The sequence below is a fragment of the Rattus norvegicus genome, chromosome 17 (genome assembly GCF_036323735.1).
Source record: "Rattus norvegicus strain BN/NHsdMcwi chromosome 17, GRCr8, whole genome shotgun sequence".
NCBI lineage: Eukaryota > Metazoa > Chordata > Mammalia > Rodentia > Muridae > Rattus > Rattus norvegicus.
Genome location: NC_086035.1, coordinates 65,167,992 through 65,194,597, shown reverse-complemented (window position 1 = coordinate 65,194,597; position 26,606 = coordinate 65,167,992). Strand labels below are relative to the sequence as shown.

The 26,606-nt window shown below is 45.6% G+C and overlaps 1 long non-coding RNA gene across 1 annotated transcript; it reads right to left on the bottom strand.

The window, feature by feature from the left end:
- Nucleotides 1-15,173: 15,173 nt before the first annotated feature.
- On the bottom strand, nucleotides 15,174-23,356 carry LOC134482865 (uncharacterized). Its single transcript, XR_010059492.1, has 2 exons — nucleotides 21,294-23,356; nucleotides 15,174-16,270 (listed from the first exon to the last, which is right to left on the bottom strand). It is a non-coding gene; the product is annotated as an uncharacterized LOC134482865 (long non-coding RNA).
- Between the last annotated feature and the right edge of the window lie 3,250 nt (nucleotides 23,357-26,606).

Below are 26,606 nucleotides of genomic sequence, written 5' to 3'. Positions count from 1 at the left end.
TCAGTTTACACATTTCTCCAAAGGTGCTCACGCACACATGGAGGAGTTCACATAACACTATGCTTAGTCATTTAACCATACTATGCATTAACCTGTCATAACTTAAAAGAGCCCGACAGAGCATGATTACCAAAGAATGCAAACCACTGTTTCCAAATCAATTCATACAGGGAAGCCATTTCTTTTATACTGGAAAGATTAAACAGGGGTGAGTTCAGTGGTTAACAAATCCACCAGTAGAGAGTGTGGGAGTTGACAGTGTTTAGAGTGAGCCTTTTTGTCTCCTTGCTCTCGAAAGGGTTTACATGTTCTTCAGGTATATGGGATAATCACCGATTGGACCCATTGTGGGAACATCTGAGGAAATTAGATGCCGGAATTTACCAGAGTTCCTGACCTCTCTCTTCTACTAAAGAGCAAGAGTTTGGGTGGATGTATATTCATGAAGACAGGCGAGGTTCTGTCCTGAGTTGGAGGTCATTTGAGCTCATTCCACCAGCTGGATGGATAGTAGGAACGGCAGTTGGCATTAACTGTCAACTCCAGTGAGTCTCGAGTCACCTGGAAGATGAACCATTGAACGGCCCCATGAAGGATTATCTTAGCTACGTTAATGACTGTGGAGAGAGCCATCTTAATTGTGGGCTGGGCCATTTTCCAGGCAGGGAATCCTAGACTGTGTAAGTGGAGAGAGGACGCCGAGCAGCCAAAAGCATCCATTGCTTTCTCTTGATTATGGATGGGTGAATGATAATTCTGGGAAGAAGCTATGTTTACAAAGACTGACTGATTAAAACTCAGTGCCCATGGAGAGGTTGAAATGTTGCAGGTTCAGAAACTAATTACAGTGTCTTTGGGGCTATTTTTTGCACAACCAAAGAGCTATTCCTTGCTCACTTCCTTCCTTGTCAGACCTAGCATCCTGATAAGCAGATAAAACCTTTGGAACATATTAACTTAATAGATCCCTATTCTCTACCCATCACATAATTAATAGTTTTATCAGATGGCATGGGAAGTCCCTCTGCCTAGCTCTAACCCACCTCTCTGACATTTCCACCAATGTATTTTTAAAAATATCTTGATTTTCTCCATAAAATGTCATGAATCTGTTTCCAAATGGGAGCACTAAGTCTGTGTCCCAGGATGTAGCCACTCAAATTTAGCTCCTGAGTGAACTACTGTTCCCTCGGAAGTGAGAGAAATTTCTTTCACAGATATCAGATGCAATATGGACAGAAGCCTCAAGCTCTTCCTGCCCTGACTTTACACCATGATAGACCATATCACTGGGTTTAGCCAGTGTGAGACAGAAAAAATTCTAAGGGAGAGCAGCTAAGACAGCAGGTTCTGAGCAGCCCTGGCCTCTGCCAGTCACGTCAATGCACTTTCTTTTCAGTGCTCCCCTCCCCAGATATTCTGTGCACTGTCTCCACTTGAAGAAGAAATTGAAGGCTAACCCTTTGTCCAACATTTTTCCTATCATGACTTTGTGAAACTGCATCGGATTAAGGTAATTCTGCTTAAAGAGGATTTCCAACTCTGGCTGGGAAATCAGCTCACTGAGTTAATGACCACAACTTTTTAGAAAATCCTCTGTTTCTATTACAATAGGTAGCAACCCACTAGTTTGGGGCCAGCCAGTCTTTCATCTTAGAGTATGATATTATTCTTGCTCATATACTCGTAGGTGTGGGGTAATCCACCACTTACCAGGTCCACTTACCAGGGGCCATATCCTTAAAGAAAACTGACCCTTTTCCCTAGAACTCATCAGCTATCAATAGCTTCCCAGTTAGGGTGATGATTCCTGAGCCGTTCCCCACCTGTGCTGGATTGTTGACTCTCTTGATCATTTGTAGGTTTTGTACACAGTCGCTGCTGCTGAAAGTTCTACAGAAGACTTATACTCTGGTCTCCCTTGGGTCCTCTCTGACCTCTCGCTATAACACAATCTCAGAATTTAGGAGTTTGACACAGGAGGATCAAAGTTCAAGGTCATCCTTGGCTACTTAGCAACTTCAAGGCCAGCCTTGGCTCAATGAGATCCTAACTCAAAACAAAACAATAGAAAAACAAAAATCTGTCTTAGTAGCCAGAGCCCTCAGCCTATCATAAATATAGATTTCTAAAATAGTAAAGTAAGAGCCAAGCAGTCTCCTGGAAAGCATCATGTTTAACAGAAGTAATAAAAGTCTCCAAAATTGTTCCAAAATTCTATCATTTGACCAATGAAAGGATGGTAGGAAATCGGGTCACTGAGAACATCCAAAGGGCCCTGGAGCTGGACAGAAATGGTAGCTGCATGAAGTAGGTAGTTTAATATACAGGCGAGAGCATAGAACCTGACTGGTCTTGTTTAACTAAGTGGGGAGACAGGGTTTCTCTGCATAGTCCTAGCTGTCCCAGAACTCACTTTGTTGACCAGGCTGGCCTCAAAATTCAGAGTGATCTACCTGCCTCTGCCTCCCACAAGTTGGGATTTAAGGTCATCTTTCTTAAGGAGAACTCAGTGATCGGCTCTGTAGCCTGAATCTCTGCTGTTTTGGATCCCTACTCTGTGAAGGGCTTTCTGAGATAGATAAAAGACTCATGGCGCCCCCTCTCACCCATAGACAGGATTAAAGATGTGATGTGGGCACAGAACTCTGTCTACCAAACAGGGCAGTACATGGTAACCCCTCCAACTGCCCTTGCTTCTTGGGTGAAACTGAGAAGCTACTGAGTGGTCCTGACTGATGATGGGGATCAGAGAGTGGTCCTTAAACTCCTTCCAGAGGGAGCTGTCAGTTACCTGCCAGACTTCTGCTCAGGGTTGCACACGCCCAGAGCAGAAGGCAAAGTGCTCTGTGTACAGGAGTGATCTTAGACATAAGGTAAGGAGAAATGGGGGACAAGGGAGCAGAGAAGCTGGGTGGGGAGAGAAAGAGCAGTGAGCAATGGAAATTAGCACCAAGGTTTAAATCGGTGTGGTCAAATCCCAGTCTTTCGAGACAGAGACAGAAGGTTCATTCTCAGCTATGTCATGAGCTCCAAGTTAGCTGGGTCACTTAAAACCCTGTCGTAAAAGTCATAGTGGAGGCTAGAGAGGTGCCTTAGTGGTTAAGAGTTCTGGTTGTTCTTGTAGAGAGCCTGGGCTCAATACCCAGAATCCATGTAGCATTTTTATAACTTCAGTTCTAGGGAATCTGACACCCTTTCCTGATCTTGTAGGTACCATGCACACAAGGGGTACACACAGATATATATACATACATATATATATATATATATAATTAAGCATTTAAAATATATAAAACTCCTTTCTATTTAATCCATCTATGGATGAGTTCAAAAGCAGGAGAATATGTGACCATTTTATATTTTAATGAGGATATTATAAATGTACTATTAACTTAAGGTGACCAGGCACTATGTAGACATTATGGAAATCCTATTAACTCCATGTAGTTTTACAATGTGGTAGAAGATTGCATTTTTCCATGATGGAAAAATAATATTTCTATCATCCAAACTTTCCCACAGTCTACCTGCAGCATTTTTCTGGGGCCACGGTGGCCTAAAACTTCATCCTGATTCTATATTAGCATCGTGACGTAGATTTCCCACGCAAAGGGGGATTGTAGTATCTATCAGGTTTGATTTTAACTGGTACTAAGTCAGTTAACTGGGGACTGTGGCAATTTTATTTCTGGAATGTATGAATGTACTAGGAAAATATATTGCTGGACTGACAGTTCTCTAACGTCATGAGTTCAAAACCAGCATGGGTTCCATAGGGAGGTCCTGATCAGACTCAGCTATACAGGCTACCCACAGTCTAAAAAAAGCAAAAGCAAGTAAGGACACTCAGTTAAGTTGCAGGATACAAAAAAATCATTATGAAACCAATAGCATTTTATACATAAATCATGGCCTAACTGAAAAAAAAATCAAGAAAACAAATAATTTATGGTAGCTTCTAGTTTAATGAAATACAATAACTAGGAGTCAATTTAGTGAAGGAGCATAAGATCCACACATTGGAAATTGTAAGGCACCAATGAAAGATATTGAACAGGACACAATTAAATAAGAAAATGGTATGTGCTCATGAGTCAGAAGAACCAATATCGTCCAATTGTGTATCTGAGGATAGCAGGGCCCATGGGACTGCAAGAAAACCCTTGCAAAAATTGTCTTCTGAATATACTCAATCCTTCTGCACGCAAACATTCCTTCTAATACTATGGTAACATAAAGTTAGACATCTCATCATGCAGGGTTCCACTGGGATATCCTTTCGGTAAAGACTCTTAGAAAGTTTGCAGGTCCGTTCAGTGGCCATTGTGAAGTCTTTCAGATGTGGCAAGCTAGAAGGATGGCACTAACAAATTCGAGGAAGTCCTTGAGAGCATAGGCCAGAGACTAGCGCCCACAAGTGGACCTGTGTGAGCCCAGCGGCAGTGCTGCTGGAAATTCAGCCATGGTCACTGAAGCCAGGGCCAGGCACCAGTGGGAATTAACACAGAGGCTGGAGAATCCGTGTCTTGGCAGGAAGTGGGAACCTAGAGACCGTTTCCAAAGTTCCAATTTTTGTACCATTTCATCGGGCAGTAGCTTTGCACTCTTAGGGCTCACAGATCGGTGTTGGTTCACCAGTGTATCTACATACCCTTGGGATTAGTTCATTAGTATATTAAGGCATGTCCCAGCTCTTACCTAAGCTGTCCAGAGTTTGCTCTGAGGCCTAGCTCTTATTAAAGTGGCAAGCTCAGACATCATATCTCAAGTCCATAAAATGGTTTTTTAAACTTACGTGCTATGTTTTTGTTTAACAGTGCTCATGCAAAGCCTAGTGGTGTGGCTAGTTTTTAGGTCAACCTGATACGGTCTAGAGCCATTTGGGAAGAGGAAACCTTAACTGAGAGATACCCTCCCTCAACCAGACTGGCCAGCAGGCAAGCTTGTAGCTCATTTTCTTGAGCAATGATTGATGTGGGTGGGGTAATTTTCATAGGGATCAGTGCCACATCTGTGGAGGATGTAAAACTATGCCAGAAAGCTTGGTGGGTAGAGTGAGTGGGCTGAGGCCCGGTAGACTCGGTGGGCACACATCTGAGACTTAGGTGACCCACCTCACAGGCACCTGGCCTGGAATGCACGACGTGTTCCTTATATAAAGGAGATGTGTCCTATGGTCACTTAGGTCCCAAGCAGAGTTCTCCATGTTAATGAGGCACCTAGAGGCCCAGAGGGCTTAGTCAATAAGCTTCCCTTCCTAGACATTTGTCATTGCAAAAGGTATTTAATCTCCGTCAGTCCCTGAGAGAGGGGGTTATGCATCCATTTTCTACCATGAAGAACCACTAAACTGTTTAGAAACATTGACTGTCTCTTCCATCAAGATCTGCTGTGAGGACCCATGGAGATGGCTACAGATTTGCATCTTAACTCTCCTATAGAAGGCCTTTCTGCACTCCCAGCAACAACCACCACCAAGCTTGCTTCTGCCAAGCTAAGGACAATCACTTCTAGGGCAAGGCAGAGGTCCCCTTCTCCATCCTACCCCTACCTGGGCTAGATGTGGTCCCCAGTTCACAGGTGCCCCCACCCCACTCCGTTCTCTGCTCTTTCACAGCTCCCAGCGGGTGTCAGAATATCCAAGAGTCAGAGAACCCCTCATCTGCCACCACCACGGAGGCTCAGGTACCCCCAGTCAGGGCTTTCCCACATCTCAGACTGCACTTCCCCCCTCCCCCGCCCCATTCCCCAGCGGTGCCTCGGTGCCTCGGCGCTTCCCTACAGTCCAGTATCCACCCGGGCAGTTCGGGATAAACCCAGTCAAAATCCCCTTGTTCAGCCTCCCCCAAGAAGCAGTGCCCAGTATCAGAGCGGACTCGGAACCACACCCCTGGGTGTTTTGTTCTGGACAGTAAAAGAAAGCAGACTGAAAGGCCATTCTCCTAAGTTTCCCCGGCAGTGGCAATGGTAGTGGCAGTGAGTCAGTAGCACAGCATCTGGCAGCTTCTGCAAGACTAGAAGCAGGTGCCCTGAGAAAGTGTCTATGGCCTGCAAGCAGGGAGCGTGAGGCAGGCTACAGATGAACAGTGCAGCAGGAGAAGGAATTCAAGGCTAAGGAATGTGCTGCACTGGGGCCTCGGGGAAGTTGTAGCAGAGATGTGGAGGTGCAGGAGAAGAGGACCATCCTCCAGAACTGCTTCCAGCAGAACGGGGATGAAGTCCTGGATAACCACTTGGTCTTTGTGTGTGGCATCCAGCCAGAAATCCATGGGAACTACCACATACATAGAGAGCAAGTGGAAGTGCCTACCCTGTGTTGGCACAGGAGATGCCCTACGGATTAGGAGACGGCCACAGAGCTCTGCTCTGGAAGGCATTACATTGCTTCTCTATGCCACGGCAGATCCCTTCACTTTGGGGGGAGTAGCAAATCTAGCTCTTTGTATAGGTTTAGTATTTCCCTGAAGCTTATATTTTTATCTTCTGTATATTTAAAGAGTAGATGCCAACTGCTTTCCTAGGGGCTCATGCAAGCCAGAGGTATCAATGCTGACTTTCCCTTTTTTAGTCTAGCAGGAAAAACGAATAATTCTTTGAAGAAAGAAAGGAAGTAAATTCTTCCCTTGCACTTTCTTAAAAGTCAGGGGCTTTATCTGTGAAAAGGTAGTAAACAGTTGTAACTGGCAGAAAGCAGCAGCCAGACTTATAGTAATCCGTTCCAGCTAATTCAAAATAGTGAGTATGCTTGTTTGGGCCACCATTAGTGTACCTTAAGTCAAATTATTAGATGCTAGGGGCTCAAGAACATGCTACATGCTATTCGGTGTGCTTGTAATCATTTAAAAGTAAAACTGGCCTTGTCTTTCAAGGGGGGGGGGCAGGAGGAGGAGGAGGAGGAGAAGGAGGAAAAGAAAGATAGTAGATAGGTAGGTGGGTAGATAGATAGATAAACAGACAGACAGACAGATAGGTAATAGAAAGAACAAACCAAATCAAATAAACCAGGCTGAGTGAGCCAGTAAAAAGCACCCTCCAAGGCTTCTGCATCAGCTCCTGCCTCCCGGTTGCTACCCTGTTAGACTTCCTACCCTGATCTCCTTTAGTGATGGACTGACATAAAATTGTTAGCTGAAACAAGCCCTTTCCTCCCCAAGCTGCTTTTGGTCATGGTGTTTTATTTCGGCTATAGAAGCCTGACTAAGACACACAACTACAGAGGTGGTATGATCTCAGTCAAAAGCTGTGACATTGCTCACAGAAATAGAACCAGAACACTCCAAAGTCTGTAGGGGAACATCAGAGACTCCCAATAGTCAAGACACTCACGGGAAAGAAAACTGGAGCTATCACACTTCCTAAAGCTATCTTATAAAACTATATCATCAAAACAGTATACCACAGGTGAATACACAGCTAATTGCCCAGTGGAACATAATTGCCCCAGATAATATAAAAAATGTACGAACACACACATGTACACATAAACACACACACACTTGCACATACACACAAACACATGCACAGACTTCACATACATACACATGCACACACTACACATACACACATGCACACACTACACATACATACACATATACACACTACACATACACACATATGCACACACTGCACATATACATACACATGCACACACTACATATAAATATACATGCACACATTGCACATACACACACATGCACATACTGCACACACACATGCACACATACAAACACACACACTGCACATACACACACAAATACACACAGCACATACATAAATATACACACAGCACATACACAAACCCACACACACAGCAATACATGAACACACTGCACATACATAAACACACACACAGCACATACACAAACACACAGCACATACACAAACACACATACTGCACATACACACACTCACATACACACACATGCACACATTGCACATACACATACACACACATGCACACACTGCACATAAACACACATGCACACATTGCACATACACATGCACACACTTGCACACACACACTGTACATCCATAGAAAGAGATGGGAGTGGGTGGAAAGAGAGAGAGTGGGGAAAAGAAGGGGCGTGGTTACCGGGGATGGCAGGTGGGGGTGTTGGGGAAATGGACAGGGTATAAAAGCTACAGGTGTATAAGGATAAACATGTCTAGAGACCCAGTGAGTGGCATTATAGGTGATCAGGCTTGACTTCATCGAGTTTTCTGGCAAAATTAGCTATTCTTATCAGCAGCAGCATCAACATCATTACCACCACCAGCAGCTACAAGGGTGTCTATGGGTGATGATGGCTGTGTCAATTTGCTTCACCATCACCATCTTTTAACCAGCTATAAGATATATCCCATAATACTATGCAGTCTTCTTTTAACACGGACAATTTATTTTAAAAAGTAAATGTCTTTAAGGTCTTACCTGTCCAACTTTGTTAGTCCCAGATAGAAGAATGTGTTAATAAATACCACACACAGCCAAACACTGTGGTGCAGACTTGACATTATTCTGTTGCTCATATAAAAAGCTTTAAAATGAAGTTTGATAGATGGAGTGCGTTAGTTCTATCAATAAGGCACTCACAGTTCCAGACCTGGAATTCAAGTGTGTGTCTTAGACACAATTCTCCACAGATCAACCCTGTGTTTCAAATAGGCAAGTTTATGCCCAGCCCCTTCTGCCCTTCCCTCTGCCCAGCAAAGTCTAAATATATACTGAGAGTCAGCACCATACTCGGTCGCTCTCCCAACTGACTCTGTTTCACGTTGAAAATTAGACTCAGAGTATGTTAAGTACGGGCCACGGTGCTAAACAGTGCTAAAGGTTACCTGCTCAGTTGCTGACACACCTTGTCTCTGTGAACAGTTGGAACATGGATTACACAGAGTTAGTTGCAACACAGTGCTTTGATCAACTGAATGGGTCACTATGTGTATCCAAGCAACCAACAAGGCTACTAGCAGAGCTACTAGCAGAATTAAGAGACATACTAAAAAAAGAAAACAACACCCAACACCCGCTCTACACTGCTGGACGGATGTTTACATGCATACTCATTCAGATTGCTAATCAGGAGGCTGGGGAGACACAGTCTGCAAAGTACTTGACCCTGTGAATAAGAGGACTGGAGTTTGAATTCCAGGGACAACACCCATGTAAAAAAAAAATCAGGTGCAGTGGCTTACATTGGTAATCCCAAGATAGGGAGCAGAGACAGGAGGACCCCAGGGCTCGCTGCCTAGTCAGCTTAACCAACTCAGAAAGCTTCCGGTCCAATACAGACAGGTCAAGTCAGCCACAAGGTGACAGGGCACTGAGGCCACATGTAGACAACCTCAGGTTAACAGAAGTGACATTGAAACACCTGGCCTCCACACATATATGCACATATATTCACACATGTATACACAGCTACAACTCTCCACAGACAACTTTCTAAACACAGTATTTAAACATGTCACTAGGCAAATACATTGTAGGACAACATTGAAGGCAGGGGTGGGGAGTGATGGGGAAAAACCTACAGTTGATTCATAGCTAGGTCATCATGGTCAGCCAAGAATGTGATCATGATAGGTTCTCATACCCTCTGACCTGTAGGGATACAATGAGATCACATAACCTCTGACCTGTACGGATACAATGGGACCTGCTGAAGGTTTGTTGCAAAGTTTACCCCTATAATGAATGACTAGAAGTATCTTCTGAGGCACAGTGAGCATTCTGGGAGTATTAACACATTATCCTCCATCTTCTGCTTAGTGTTAAGACCAGTCATCAGTTAGCCACTCAATTCTCGGGCTTTTTGCTAGTTATTTTCTGTGCTTCATACTAAACAAACTGCTAATGTGTTTTGGGTTTTCAGTACTAGCCTTTACAAAGTATCTCCAAGCTGAATGCAAAAGAGGGCATCTTGCCTATCAGCTAATGCTGTATCCTGTCTACATGATGGGCCACCAGGACTAAATCCCCAGTATACAGCGGTCTCCATAATCTGGAAGCAGACATCAGGTTGAATTAAGGGGGCATTTGAAGAAGAGTGGCACCTTCCTAACATACATGCTGTTTGTAGAAGCGGCTATATTGGGGAGGGGGGTTTGTTCCCTACAGATGCATTAAATTCTCTATCAATTAGGAGCTAATGTGGCTCATGTATGCCCACTGGACCCCGTTCCTGATGACTGAGCCCCTTCCCTCGCTCCTCCACCTCCCAAGTCTCCTGCTCATTTTTGCTCTGACCGAGGCCCTTGAATCTTTCTTTGAAAGCATGAGGCATGATCCGTACCCGGTGGGCTGTCAGAACGATTGTTGGCTCTCTGCACGTCTTTTGCATATCCACCCAGGACAAAGCCACAAATGTAAGACGGGAAACATGTACACTCTTTCAATCCTTACCTGTTGCTGTGATAAAACACTATTGACCAAAAAAAATCAACTCGGGGAAGGAGAGGGACTATTTTACTTTGAGGGCCACAGTCCATCATTGAGGGATGCCTAGGCAGGAAGTCAAGGCAGAAGTTCAAAGCAGGAACTGACCGGGGCACACTGCTTACTGCCTTGCTCAGCTCTTTTTGTACCGCCCAGGCACACCCACCTAGGAATGGCACCGCCCACAGTGGGCTGATCTCTGCTACATTGATTAGTAATTAAGAAAATGTTCCACAGGCGTGCTCACAGGGCACTCTGGAAAACTTTTCGGCTCACTCTTACCAGGTGACTCTAGGTTTGTGTCAAATCGACAGCAGAAGGTAACGATGACACCTGCTTCTGCTCCACCTCTCCCATAAGCACTCTGCCATTAAAGAACAGCTGCATTTACTAGACTCTCACATAAACACAATCATAGCCCATGCTAGGGGTGTCACTGCTCTTGCTACTCATTGTATTTTCTTGGTCTGGCTTCTCCCACTCAGCATAAATGTTGTAAGGGTCTGCCCTGCTGTTGGGTGTATCAGCAAATCTATCTTTTCTGCAGACTTGCATTACATAGTGAAGAGAGACCATTCTCCTGGGGATGGCATTTAGATAATTCTTGTTTGGGGGTGACTGTGAATAAAGCTGATATAAGGGCATATATTCTGCATGCCTTCCTGTTGTAAAATTATAAAAATGCTGTCTTTTACCCCCACTAGATCCAGCACTACAGTGCTCCAAGATATCTGGTAGCTATCTTGCCAGAAACACACATCCCAACTCTGTGGAGGCCCAGTGTCTCTGCCACCACACACTCTTAAACTCAATTCTTCACAAGAAAGAAAACACAACACAATAATCTCTGATCCAATTGATAATATATAATTGCCCACCTAAACATGCAAAGCCCTATACACATCCATCCCTTAAGAACATTAATAACAACCTGTAAAGGTACAGCATGGAATCTTAACATCAGCCTCCATGTTCTCTCCATGGCTTCTCCTGAAGTCTCCTGCAGTCTTCCGTCCTTTCTGTTCTAGCCTCCTCCTCCTCCCTCAAACTTTACTCCCACCCATCCTTCCTTCTCGTCCAATGACAGGCCTCATTCTATCTTGTACCAGCCTCACCTTCCACACCTCCCTCCCTCCCTCCCTCCCTTCCTTCCTCCCTTTCTTCCTCAGGTAGCATTTAGAAGGTTACATGGTCGGCTCAGTTGCTAGCATGCTCACCTAGTGTGCACAAAACCCTGGCTGTGGTAGTGCATGCTCCCAATCCCAGAACTCTGCGTTGGGAGGTTTTGACAATAAGATAACAAGGCGGGTTGTCTTGGAGTGCTGAGACATTGAGGGGTACCTCACAAGGGCCTCTCATGCTCTTCATAGCCTGTTCAGAAAGAAGCACTTGCAGAAGCTCTCCAGGTTGGGGGCTGGTAAGAATGATCAGTGGTTAGAAAGCACTGACTGCTCTTTCAGAGGACCTTAGTTTGATTCCCAGCACACACATGACAACTCACAACTCTATAACTCTCGTCTCGGGGACTCTGACAACCTCTTCTGGCTTCTATGGGCACTGGGCTTACACGTGATGCACAGATGTACAGGCAGGCAAAGCACTCATATACATATAAATAAGAAAATATCAAAACAGGTCCAAGATGCTGAAGGCCCCTTTCTGGTTCAGACGGACATTGTACCTACTGCATGTGTCTTCAGAGCCCTGAGAACGTGAGGGTTGCCATCTAGAGGCAGGGTCCTGGGGGTGAAGGTGAACACAGACCCTAGGATGGATCTTTAGTATTCAGAGAGTAGAAGAATGTGGGGAGATGCGAGAGCAAACAGCTCTGAAGACATGTGAACACGGAGGCACGGAGCCACTTCTGCAGCTGAGCGTGCCTGGTACCTACCAACACACGTGAGTTAAAAGACAAAACCTTAGAAAAATTTTAGAGTTTATTTTTCATGATGTTTCCATTTCTCAGCGTATGTTGATACGTGTGCCTGAGAAGGCCAGAAGAAGGCACTGGATCACCCCTTTCCCCCAGAACTGGAGTTCTAATTTGCTGTGAGACTCCCAGTGTAGAACCGGGAATGAAACTTGGGTCCTGTGTGAGAGCAACACTTGCTCCTAACCACTGGGGCATCTCTCCAGTCCTTTGAATTACACTTTTAAAATTTTACTTATTTTTAGGTGTATGTGTGCACGTCATGAATGCATGCCACAGTACTGTGTGGTGATCACAGACAACTTGTAGGAGTTGGTCCTGTCCTTCCATGGTAGGTCCCAGGGATTGGATTCAAGCCACTAGGTGGCATTGCTTGGTGGCAATGATTTTATCTACTGGGCTATCTCAAGGTCCCTCTTCTCCCTTATCAGTAGTGTTCTTTGGTTTCAGTAGTTTTCAATGTCTCATGATCTCTCTCTCTCTCTCTCTCTCTCTCTCTCACACACACACACACACACACACACACAGAGAGCGAGAGAGAGAGAAAGAGAGAGGGAGAGGGAGAGGGAGAGGGAGAGGGAGAGGGAGAGGGAGAGGGAGAGGGAGAGGGAGAGGGTGTGTGTTTAGTGTCATATTCAGGAAACCATCACCAGCTCCAAGGCCAGTAAATATAAAGGAGCAATAACAGCTCTCACAGCTACTGTCAACTGAAAATAAGACAACGGTCTATGATGTTAAACTCCCTAGCCTGATAGTTAGTTCTGAGGAGAAGACAGAGTTGGCGAGAGTGAACCTGGAGCTCCAAGTGTTGCTGGTGGGCTTGGAAACCCCTAGTGTGTGAATATATTTTAGTTGACTGACATTAATCTCAGAAGAGCTGAAATCATATCTTTTGTGTGATTCACTTAACTATAAGTTTTAAAAATAAGTTAAAGAAGAAATTTAAGTTTTATATCTTTTACCATCATAGGAAATGATCTGAATGTTGAATTCTTACATCTAGTGCTATCTCTCTTACCTAAAAGCCTTGTTCATAGCTGGGCCCATTGTAGTTCCATGTGTGGTGGGAGAATCTTCCCACCCAGACTCTACTCAATCTGTACTAAAGAATCAGAGCTTTCCACCATGCTCCGCAGTCTTACACTGCACTCACCACACAGCCACCGTCTCTGTCACTCACCGAACTGTTACACCCATCTGTCCTTGCCCCTTTCCACCCAGTCCTGTCATTATTGGGATCATGTGGTATGCAGCATCTTTAGATTGCCCCCCCCAGCAATGTATATTCACTCCCATCCTCCCTCCCTCCCTTTCTTCCTCCCTTCCTTCTCTTCCTCCCTTTCTTCCTACCCTCCCTCTTCCATTCATCCATCCATCCATCCATCCATCCATCCATCCATCCATCCATCCATCTCTCCTTTCTTCCCCCTCCCTATTTCCTTCTTATGTCCTGGGGATTGAACCCAGGGCTTTGTGCATGCAGACATATTCAGCCACCCACACCACTAGCCCCTCTTCACCGTGTTTGCATGGCTCAGAGCTCATACCCCTGTTATCTCATGGGTGTACCTTAGCTAGGCTACTTACTTACCCCTGAAGGTCATGGGGCCCTTGTGAAGGTCCCATTCTGAGTTGGCCGTCTGCAGTTTGAATGCTGTTTCCTGTTTCTTTGCTTGGAACTCCTATTAGCTATCACATACCCAGGTATATAATTGTTGGCTCTTCTATAAGACTACATTTAGCTCTCTGTCTTCCAAAGTGACCACACCCTAGCACATTCCCCCAGCAATGGATAAACAGCCCTGCTGTAATTCTATTTCTGCCCCTGGATTTTAATACCACCTGTTTTAATTTGCCTTTCTTTCTTGCCAGGATGACTTTTGGGTGTCGTGTGTGTGTGTGTGTGTGTGTGTGTGTGTGTGTGTGTGTGTGTGAAGTGTCCATTGCAGTGGCCCTCAACTTTCCTGATTGCCGTGACCCTTTAATAAATACCGTTCCTTGGGTGGCGGTGACCCTCCCTAAAATTTTTTCATTGCTGCTTCATAGCTGTAATTTTGCTACTGTTAAAAGTTATCATGCAAATACTTGTGTTCTCTGATGCTGTTAGGCAAACCCTGTGAAAGAGTCATTTGGCCCCCAAGGGGTTTTGACCCACAGGTTGATGTATCCAGACCTTTACTAACTGTTTTCTTGCTGATTGAAACCAGGCCCCTAGGTTTCCCAAGAACCTTCTTATCACTCAGCCGTACCCCTAACCACACTTTGTAGTCCTGGCTTTCTGGGAACTTGTGATACCCCTGTCCCATGTTCTGGAGTGCTGAGCTCACACGCCTGGGCCACAAGCTCGCTCATCCCTCATTCATCTTTAAATCCCTTTTCTGTCTTCCTTTTGTTGAGTTTTGGAGTTTATCTATGTATTTTACATACCTTATTTAAAAACGCACTTTTCAAATATTTTCTCCTACTCTGGCTCATTAGTTCGCTCTCTCAACAGCATCATTTACAGAAGAGAGACGCTTGACATTTAATTTAATTACTTTTGAGCTCAGACTTCCTGTGTTGCTGAAGATGGTCTAGTACTGACTGTCCTGACTCTGCCTCTCCTGTGCTATCCCAGGAGGCTTGAGGAGGTGCTGGGGACCAAACTCAGGGCTTTGTGTATGATGGGCCAGCACTCTGCCGGCTGAGTCATATCTCTAGGCCAACCTTCTACATTTTAACAAAGTCTACATTGATTTATTTTTAAGGCACGACTTTTAGTGTCACGTTAAAAAGTACTGCAAACCCAAGGCCACGTAGATGTTTTTGTTTTGTATTTTATTTCTAATGTTTGCACGTCTGCTGGTTATTATTATTATTATTATTATTATTTTTGGTTCTTTTTTTTCGGAGCTGGGGACCGAACCCAGGGCCTTGTGCTTCCTAGGCAAGCGCTCTACCACTGAGCTAAATCCCCAGCCCATCTGCTGGTCATTTTAAGTAAAGCTTTAGAAAAGCTACCAAGCTCCTGCCCATGTTTATTCCTTTACACTCTCCAATTTCATTCATTACTCCTGTTTGCGGAGCAGACATTTCTGTTATTTTTTATTGAGTTACCATTGTCCCCTTGGCTAAACCAATTGTCAGTAGTTACACTGGTCTATTTTAGGCTCTGTCTCTTCTCTTCTTCCATTTATTCATTCCCTTATCAACGGCAAACACACTTCGTTATGGAAGCCTTCGATGGTGGATCTGGGCCTCTGTGCCTGTCTGACATTTCTCTCCAGTTTTACATATCTGTTGCAGGGTTAGAAACTGTTGCTATTTTCTCCGAGGATTTAGTCTTCTGATTGTATAGACAGAAAGAATGGATATTGTGATCCAACCTCTCTGCTAATGACCAAAGAATTTCTTCACATTGATCTATAAACTCCTGGCTTATTTACACTTCATTTCAAGGTTTTGTGAAAATGTACCTGTATATATTTTGTAGGACTTTTATTTAAGGATTTCCATTTGAGGGCACGCTATCGGAGATAGTATTTTATTTTTGAATTCTAATTATTCCTGCATTGCTAGACTGTAGGAAACAGTTTATTTTTTTTTAATCTATTGATCAACTTCTTAACTTTTTAAAATTACCTCCATCGACATGGGGACAGGAGGTTCTATTTAGGTCGTTTCTCTGACAAAATGGTACAGCCCCAACGCAGAATTTCAGTGACGGCCCAGCGCTGCCAGGAGGGGGAGCACAGTGTCCATAAACCCAGAGGTCCAGGCGCAGCAATAGTTGCTTGGCAACGCAGGTGCGCAGGTGCGAGTCTATCTCTGCTCCTCCCTGCCTTCCAGGCCACTTCTTAGTGAGAAGTCTCCTGAAAGACCCCAGAGAGATGTCACCGATGCTTCAGGACACTTGGAGGCTGCAGGAAGAGAGATAAGATACGATTGAGGGAGGAAAAACCTTTCAATTCCTAGTTCAGGGACTGGGACCTGCACCTGTTTTCATCTACAATGTTTCAGCAAGACTGATTTCATTGAGACTTTAGGAGTTAGTCATCATAGCAAGTTAATGTTTATTTATATGTTTATTTATTTACTTTCCGATTCAATTTTCTTTCTGGAGAGAAAGCCCAACACAGAGAGAGGTGGCGTTCTAAAATGTGGCAGCAGGATGGGCCCCGAAGTTGAGGAAGCGCCACTTACAGTATCCCACTGGAGTGCAAGAGTCAACGTGTGGCCTGTGTGTCTGCTTTTTTTTTTTTTTTTTAAATTGTGTATTCATGACTCATTTTCTTACAGTGTAAAAGCAGGTAAAATCATATCGAAAAATTGAAAAAGATGGCAGGGTACAAACTGGCAACATAGTCCAGGTTTAAGTACATTACTTACACCACTTTTTGAAGTCTTTGTCGTTGACAAATTCAAGGTTTAATGGACGGTCTACTTTGTAATGGTGTGTCAGAAGATCTGTTCCACCAACTGGCACTGCGCACTGTGTGGATTTTATTTTGTCAAGCTTTGGCATATGCCATAGGGTGACAAGAGTGGGGTCTTTCATTCTTTCTAGGATTTGCACATTTTAGGCAAAAACTAGATTTTGTTAAAGGTAATTTCACAGCCTGCTTTGAGTCCCCATGTTCCCTAGTCCCTGTGTGCATGCAGAGGTCAGAAGAAGACAGTGTCCTGCTCCCTTGAGCCTCTCTCTCTGAGCCTGCAGCCAGCATTCCAGTGATCTGTGTGTCTTGGTGTTTCCTCCCTACAGCAGGAACATGAGGGGCCACGCCCTGCTTTAAAAATCAGTCCTGGGAACTGGACTAAACTCACAGACTGGGCCATTCTAGATGCTCAACCGTAGAAAGCATTATACAGATAAGTAGTATATCACACTGATGTCAGATGCCTACGGTCTGTGTGCTGGTCTGATGGCTCTGACATCCACCTACTACATAAAGATTTATTTTATTTTATGCATAGGACTGTTTTCTTGCCTGTGAGTAAATGCACCATGTGTACACAGAGGGGAGGGGAGGCACAGGACTCTGTGGTTTGTTAGCCCCTCCACCCCCTTTGTTTTTGTTGTGAAACAAACCTTCGGGTGTTAGTTCAGGGTAGCCTAAAAACTCACTATGTAGTTCAACTTGGCCTCGAAGCCCTGCTTTTTAACAATCCAGTATTTAAAAACACACACCTGTTAGTGTATTTTTCTTTCTGCTGGAGAAAATTCTGCTGATACGTGTGATTGTTAACTTTCATTGTCAGTTTGATTGGATTTCAAATCGCCGCGTGTTGCTACCCCCCCCCCCCAGAGGTAAACAATGTTTTCAGTTATTCCTAAGGTTTTGATGACAAAAGGAGGCACACATTCCTCTGACATTCACTCTGGGGAACCACTGAGTTTATTGCATTTACAGACTAATAGGTGAGGGGTTACAGGCAGGACGTGGGTAGTCTTAAAGCAGCCATACTAGAAGGTTTGCACTCCACTGGATTGATGACTCTCCCAGGTCCTCATAGATGGAGCCCCCTCTCTCGTTCTTCCCAGACTATGTTTCTAGCCCCTCCCTGAGGCTACATGCAATTAGGGCAGAATCCCATGCAACTGGTTGGGAGAAATGACTGGATACTCTCATGACCTTCCCTACCCATCCCGTGAGGGGAGATCAACAGCCAATAAGCTCATACGATGCTCTAAGCAGGCACAGCTGAACTCAGGAAGATGGCGGCAGTTTGCCTCAGAGGATAGCCCTGTACAACCGCATTAAGTGCGACACTGAGGGTGTTTCCTGAAGCATTTCACAGAAGAGAAGAGGCTCGCCCTGGCTATGGCAGGTATCATGGATGGGCTGGGGTTCCTCACTCACTAAGTAAAACAAGCAAGTGGGCAGAGCATCAGGGCCACACGCCTCTGCTTTCTGACTGTGGATGTAGAACGCCTCAAGCTCCTGCTGCCACGCCTCCTCTTCACCGTATCCTGGGACGGACGAGAACCCCTCCTCTTTGAAATTGCTTCTCGGCAGGTCACAACAGTGAGAAATGGAATTAACATGAACAACCAACTTAGGTCCTTTACTCATTTTTTTTTTTTTTTTTTTTGCTTGGACATTTAAGAAACTAGCGACCAACCTAAAATCATGAAGGTTTTCCCTTTTCTCTTTGTTAAGTTTTAGTTCTGCTGAGGCCCGCCCCACCCCCAGCCGGGCGTAGCTGCAGCCATTTTGCTCTGTGTCTGCCAGTTATTTCATACTGTGGCTGTGATATGCCTGCCAGCCACTGACACAGAAAAATAACTTAACTCAGAGCAGGGTCACGCTGACCACATGTTCCGTGTGTTCTGAGCTTTAGTAATCTTAAGAAATTCGACAACAGTAAGCTCCACCTAGGACCACTCAGAATAAAGGTAAGTTAGAACTGTTTGGTCTAGCTGGCCAAAATAGCCAGAGCTGACCACCGGGCAGCACTTGAGGTATCTGCACATGACGTCATTGTGGTTTTTTTTCTCGTTATAAGCCAATCTTAAGAAATGTTCGGGGTCATAACCTCATCCCCTAAATTCTGAGCTACAGCACTGATTGATCAGTCTTAGGGCGTGTGTTCTATAAACCCTTCCTGTCTGCTCGAGATTGCTGTTCCTGTGGTTTGTGGGTGACTCTTGAACCCCAACAAGTTCTAGCTCTTTAGATTTGAATGCACTTTTTATCCATTTCTCAATTATCTTTTGTGGGATGTGTGTGCATTTGTGTGTGTATGGGGGGCGTGATGGGAGGGCAGGCAGCCTTGGCTATCTATCAGTGTTCCGATGCCTTCTGTCTTTTTGATTGAGACAGAGTATCATTGGCCTGCAACTTTGCCTCTAGAGATCCCTCTAGAGATGCTCCTGTCTTTGCCTCCAGTCTCCTCAAAGCCCAGACCACCTTGCCCTGCTTTTTGCACGGATCCTGGAGAGGGCGCTCAGGTCCTCATGCTTACGAGGCTGGTGCCGTACCGTTGAGCCTTCTCCTCAGCCTTCAGTTAGTATCTGTATTTTTTGCCTTGTAAAGTCTACCTAGTTTGCTTCTCTGTTGCTGTGATTAAAAAAAAAAAAAAAAAAAAATCTGACTGAAACCAGCATGGCAGAGGCAAAGATTTATTTTATCTTTTTTTTCTTATTTAGTTTTTATTCATAATTGTAAACTGAGCTCTGCAATCCAGCTAGACTTGAAAGGGAATGAGGAAATTATGAAACCCAAAGAAATTCAGTGGGAGCAGAGATTACAGGGTACTGTGAGCAGATGGGGTGGGGGCGCTCTCCGGAGCTGAAGGGGGAGTGGTCGGGTGGGTAAGATGCCCAGAAGTCAAAAGAATTAGAGTTGTTTACAGTTAGAAATGGTGATCTTCTGGGTTCGGTCCCCAGCTCCGAAAAAAAGAACCAAAAAAAAAAAAAAAAAAAAAAAAAAAAAAAGGTGATCTTCTTGCGTGTTGAAACAAATACTGGAGACAGAACGAGCTTTCCTCAGACCCCTCCCTCCTTCCGTGTATGGTCTCCCCCCCCCCCCCCCCCCCGTCTCCCCCAAACTCTGCACCCCCACCAACTGTTGCAGCTTTTGGTTTCTTTAACCAAGTCCTTTGTTCTGTCTTCTGGATATACTCTGCCTTTACTCAAATCAACCTTCCAAATAGCAGTTCCAGAGACTCTAAATAAAGGTATTTTGTAGTTATGGTCTCCACATTGACCACTGGCAATACTTTAAGGTGTCGAAGAAGGCTAACTTCACAAACTGTTGAAGCGAAGCCACGCCATTGCAGTAAGTTGTCACATAGTGCCCTCTGGTGGTCTTAAGAGAGAACTGCATGCATGCTCCGTGGTTCAGCCCTTCAAACGAATATGTCGTTAGATTAAACCATAATTATTGGACTCATTGTTTTGGGAGTGGAGGTTGCCGTGTTGATGAAGTCCATGTACAGGGCGTAAGATTAATATAGAAGTTGGATCTTAGAATTTGTATGTCTATAAGAATAATCTATTGGCTCCGGATGGAAAACTCTCAAGTCTCCAAGAATTCTGATGATGGGGGTCATGGATGCCAGCACACCACGCAGGAATTTAAATTAAGTCCAACTGTTTCCCAGTCCCCATTCTCTGGCTTGGCTGCAAAAGGGCCCCAGTATAAATGTAAATTCCAGTTGTTATTTACAGTGTCTGCGCCTCTCTATTAAGTCGTGTCAATACATTTTCAAATTTAAATGAAGAGGGAAGATTTCTTTCTTGAGTGGAAAACAGAATGCGGTGACCCACAAGGGCTAGCGAATTGTTTCTACTCAATCAAATGACCAAGAAAGTCAATCCCTTCCCTTGCAATCACTCTTGATTTCCTTTTGTGTTTGAAAGCGGCTCATGTTTAGAATGGCATTCAGATTCTCTTCCCAGATTCCATGCTCCTCTGGTATGTGAATTCCAGTGTAACTGTAGCTGTCACACAGAGATGACAGTGCTAATGCCACCTTGGAAGGTAGTGAGTTTGGGATATAGCTTGGTGGTAGAGAGCTTGCCTAATATGTTCAAGGCCTCGGTGTGGTCTTTAGCAGTGTGCACATATACACCCCCCCACCACACACACACACACACACACACACACACACACACACACAGAGAGAGAGAGAGAGAGAGAGAGAGAGAGAGAGAGAGAGAGAGAGACTAACACACACACCAAATTAAAATAACCCAGACATTGCTGGAGAGATGGCTCAGTGGTAAGAACACTGACTGCTCTTCCAGAGGTCCTGAGTTCAAATCCCAGCAACCACATGGTGGCTCACAACCATCTGTAATAGGATCTGATGCCCACTGAAGACAGCTACAGTGTACTTATAATCAATCGATCAATCAATCAATCAATTAAAAAAAAACCCAGACAGAAGAAGTGGCATTGTCATGAGACTCACGTATCCTCCAAGAGAGACACATACCTTGACAGACAAAAATCCACTCAGAACAGTCAGCTTCCTCTCCTTCCCAGACACATTTCCTGTTGTGGAAGCCGGCTGCATCCCAGATGCTGGGCTGTGAGTGGATGTGTCCTTTTGGACCAAAACATTCTGATGTGTTTGCGCTGTCCCATGCTGTCCTCGCCTCTGCTGGCTGCAGCTGGAGCAAATGGAATAACTTTTCTCTCTGCATTGTACTGTGGAGGAAAGCTCACCTGTCCATCAAAGATAGAGGCTTCAACAGTCAGTGAACAAGCAACACAGCTCTGGATTACCAGTCCTCCACCCAGCACACACGCTTGTGTTCTGTGGTTTGGGCAGCTAGTGTTAGTGTCGTCAGCACAGATATTGGGTGTCTGTGGCTGCTGACATCAGTGCTTTACTTAAACTTGATTTTTTTTTTCTGGGTCAACCATTGTTAACTTTTCCTGGGGAGATGAACAAACATCTACTTACCCACATAGGCAACCAGGGAAAGACCAAAGAAACAATACCCAAGTATACCTTGGTGTACCAGTGAATTTAACTGGTGTTGCCTACAAGATTGCAGGCAACTTACAGATACAAGTAGCTGGGAGTTCAAGCTGGCCGCCAACAAGTTGTGCCTGGAGGCTGGGTTCCACATTATTCTTTGAACTAGTTGTGGTTCAGGTAACTAGTTGTGTGAGTTAACTTTCCGTAGCTGTGTCCAAAGCCACGGAGGGAACCACCTAAGTGACAAAAGATTAGATTTAGCCCACCATTTCACAGGATTCAGTCCGGTTGTTTTAGCAGAATGTCATGGTGGCTTTAGAATGCAGTGGCACTGACTCTTTATCTCATGGGGGGAGGGTATGAAGGAGGAGGAAGAGCAGGAGTTGGAACAGGATGGGGAAAGGGAGGAGGAGGAGAGGATGAGGAAGAGAAGGAGGATGAGGAAGAGGAGGAGGAGAAGGAAGAGGAGGAGGAGGAAGAGAGGCAGGGAAGGAGGAGAGAGAAAAGCCAGGGACGAGGTACCACCATCATAAAAACATATATACCAAGTGATCTACTTCCCAGTTAGGACCCGCCTTCTAAAATTTCTAAACTCCCCCACCTGGGACCAAGTGGTCAACGCACCGGGAGACATTTCACATTTAAGCCACAAAACTGGTGTCCCCCAGTCTCCACCTTGCACTTCCATAGGGAATCCTGCATTCTGCTGGGTGACCCTGGCTCCTGCATAGCATGTTAGCAGATGCCTCGATCGTCCAGCTAAAGGGACCCGTTTAAAGAAGTGACACTTCCTTCAGTGTGTCGCTTTCTTCTTCTACTCCTTGAGTGTGTACTTGTTCAGATAGGAATTGTCTCCAGCCTCCTAAAGGCACATGTGTTGAAGGCTTGGCCCCAGCTTATGGATTCATTACGGAGAGGTGGTTAGACCAAGAGGGCTCTTAGCTAACCAGTGGGTTCATCTACTGGTGGGGTCATTAACTGGTGGTGTATTTGGGAGGTGTGGTGATGAGTGTTAATTGTCAAGTTGACAGAATCTAGAATCACTCGGGAGGGGGGAGGTATTTGTGCGTAGCTGTCCATATCTTGGTCGTATCAATCAGGGCAGGTAGACATCCACTATGGGTGGCACCATTCTTTGGCTAGGGTCCTACTCTGTGTACGTGAAGAAGTGAACCGAGCAACATCATGTGTCCATTGCTATTTGTTCCCGGTTGGGGATGGAACAGATCCAGCTGCTTCGAACTCCGGCAGACTTGACTTCCCTGACATGGAGGTCTAGACCTTGAACTGGGAGTCAGAGGAAACAATTTCTCACAAAAATGGAGCATTTTGTTGTACCAATTGGCCAAGAAAACCAAGACGGGAGGTGACGAAAAGTTTTGGGGGGGCCATTTGGAGAATGTAAGTCATTGGGTAGTGTGGTTTGAGTGATACTGGCCCCCAGAGGCTCATACGTTTGAATACTTGGTCTTGAGTTGGTGGAACTGTTTGCGAAGGATTAGGAGGTGTGGCCTTGGAGGAGGTGTGTTACTGGGGCAGGCTTTGAGGTTTCGAAAGCCCACACCATTCCCAGTTAGTCCTTCCTCCCTCTCCCTCTCCCTCTCCCTCTCCCTCTCCCTCTCCCTCTCCCTCTCCCTCTCCCTCTCCCTCTCCCTCTCCCTCTCCCTCTCCCTCTCTGTCCCCCCCCTCTTCCCTTTCTCCCTCCCCTCCCCTCTGCCTCATGCTTGTGGACCATAATGTAACATCTCATCTACTGTTCCAGCATCATGCTGTCTGCCTGCTGTCACGATCTCTGCCATGATGGCCACGGACTCACTCTATGTACCGTAAGCCCTACATTACATCCTTTTTATTATATGTTTTCTGAATCGTGGTGTTGGTCACAGCAATAGAAAAATAACCAAGATGGTGGTGTGCTCTCGGGGACAGGGCGCTTTCTCCGTCCATCACTGCCTCCCGTCTGAGGTGAGTTACTCTGCTCCAGTTTCTCGATCTAGCACGATAGTATGCATTGCTACACATGGACCCAGAAGCAATGGAGATGTTGACCATGGACAGGAACTTCTGAAAGCCATGAGCTAAACAAATCCTTCATTTATTACACCGTTTTTTCTCAGTGATGGGAATCTGACCAACAGTGCTGGCCTCCGCCCTGAACAAGATGAGGAAACCTAGGGGTGCTTCAGTCTTAAGTGATTCATGCAGTGGAATTTTCAAGGGTTATCTATTCTCAGATTATTGTATGGAAGGTATTATTATTATTATTATTATTATTTTATTGGATAGAAATCATTATCTGGGATCTGGGTTATATACAACCACAGAGTATTTTAATACAAATATTTGGTCTTGAAGGATATTATATTTACCAGGCTCAAAGACTTAGCCGTAGTAAGAGGGGTAACTTACATGTGTTTAAACTTTTCTGCTAAAAATTACGAACTATATTTTAAAGATGCAAGTTATCATTTTACTGATTACTCCTAGAAATGCTGCCCCCTAGTGCTGACACAGGGCATGTGAATGCTGGAAGACAGTGTCTTTCTTTTCTTTTTCACATTTATTTATTTATTTGTTTGTTTGTTTGTTTGTTTGTTTGTTTGTTTATTTGGCCTATACTGTTACTAGAGCCTTTCTCTGGCCCCTCCTCTGCTTCCTGATTCTTGTGATCACCATTGAAAGAATTCAGACATAGAGTGTAGGATGTAGAGGACAGAGTATACTGTGTGGTAGAGGAATTCTCAAACTGAAAATGGACAGTGGCCAAGAGGCCATGGTGCTGATCTACACCGTAGGCAGGTTTTATATGATTTCTGAAGTCTCATCCTGAGGGGTGATTTCTTTTTTTTTTCTTTTCCTTTTTTTAAAAAAAGATTTATTTATTTTATTTAATTTCATTTAATTAATTAATTAATTTGTTTGTTTGTTTATTTGTACACTGTCTCTGTCTTCAGACACACCAGAAGAGGGCATCGGATCACATTACAGATGGTTGTGAGCCACCATGTGGTTGCTGGGAATTGAACTCGAGACCTCTGGAAGAGCAGTCAAGCTCTCCAGCCCTGAGGGATGATCTCTTAATAAGATTTTTTTGTCTCCCCTGGCAATGGGCAAAGACACACCCTGTTGGTGGTGGTCTTCTATCAGTCAGGGGCAGGGCAGATGGCAGCCCTTTGCTCATCCTAGTTTGATGCCTGACTCAGTGGCCAAGGCTGTCTTATGGTTAAGACACATACAATTCATATCGAATCGAATCAAATCATATTAAAGCCTGGCAGCACAAGGCAGGAGGAGGAAGTCAGACAGAGACCTGTGGATGGCCACGTGACCCACAAATCTGCCCTCCTAGACAGGAACGGGCGGGCCATAGACACCTGCCGGCTTGCCGCTTAGTACAGATGAGGTTATGGCCTAGGGGCCCACCAGCCATATGCCCAGTGGGAGTGTGTTGTGGTCGGATGGGAGAGAAAGCGGAGTGGAATGGCTTTACATTTCATTATAAGGAGAGATGAAACTGGAGACCTGAGGATGGGGTAGCGTAGCCTGTGATGAGTGGCCAGCCCCATCACCTGGAGCCCTGGTGAGGTCACAGCCTTATCTTCTGTGAAGGCCACATCTGAGTCTGTGGCTACGCAGTGGCAGGGGTCAGTGTCGATGTCCGTGGCTCATATTACCACTGGAGAACATGGGGGGGATGTCCCTGGTTAGGTAGTTGCCAGGGACCACGTGGGTACCCAGGGGCTGTGCATAGCTCTAACTGTCTCTCCTCTTCGCTGGATACAGCATTCTGGAAAGCTGGCTCATTTTTCACTGGTGGGAGCATTCAGAAGAGCAGGTCTTGTGCCTTGCCCAGGCTGCAGAGGTATGGTGAGCCAGCTCCGAGGGCATGAGTATGGGAGAGCTGTGACCCTGCTACTCATTTACCATGGGGTGACGTGGGCGCAGAGGGTGATGCTCCCTACTCTGGTGGTTGAGAAAGCTACTCACGGGTTCATGACCTTAGGAGAGCTAGCTCCGCCGCTTATCAGCTGCAGCACGTGCGAGAGTGGGCCCTGCTCCTTGCCTGGACAGCACAGGAGAGCTGTGCAGGTGGCTGGGGTTGGGTGCAAGCGCAAGCAAGAGCTTGGGAGAGCTGGCTTCACCACTCAGTCTGCTGTGAGATGGTGTGGTTGTGGGTGTGTGGTGATGCCCTCCCCACTCACCCCTTACCCCCTGCAGCAGTTGGGAGAACTAGCCCTGGGGCAGGGGAGCTGGCCCCAGCCCCTCAATGGCTGCGGCACTCAGGAGAACAATCCCTGCACTTCACCTCGATAGCTCTGGGTGAAGGTGCGCTCAAGGGTGAGAGCATGGGAGAGCTGCAGTGAAGTGGCCTGGGCAGTGGGGGAGATGCCTTCTCCCTCCCACCTTGCCATCTGCAGTAGTCAGGAAAGGTGCTCCTGTGTCATGAAAGTGGGAGAACTGGCTCTGTCCCCTCATTGGCTGTAACACTCAGGAGAGCAGCCCTGCACCTGGGCAATGCAGCGGAGCTGGTCCTGATGGAGAAGGCACAGTGAGCCAGCCCCAAGCATGTGAGAGCAGGAGAGCCGTTACAGCCCCTCGAAGGCTGCAGCATTCAGAAGAGTGGATTCTGAACCTTTACTGGACAAGGCAGTGGGGCTGGCTCTGGTGTGGGTGCTGGTGAGCCGGCCCTGAGGGCATGAGTGCAGGAGAACTGTCCCTGCCTTCTGCTGACGGTGGCCTAGCCAGAGCAGTGCTGGAGAACTTGCCCAAGTGGTGTGGATGAAAGAGAGATGCTGGGCTAATGAGCTCGGCTATCACCCA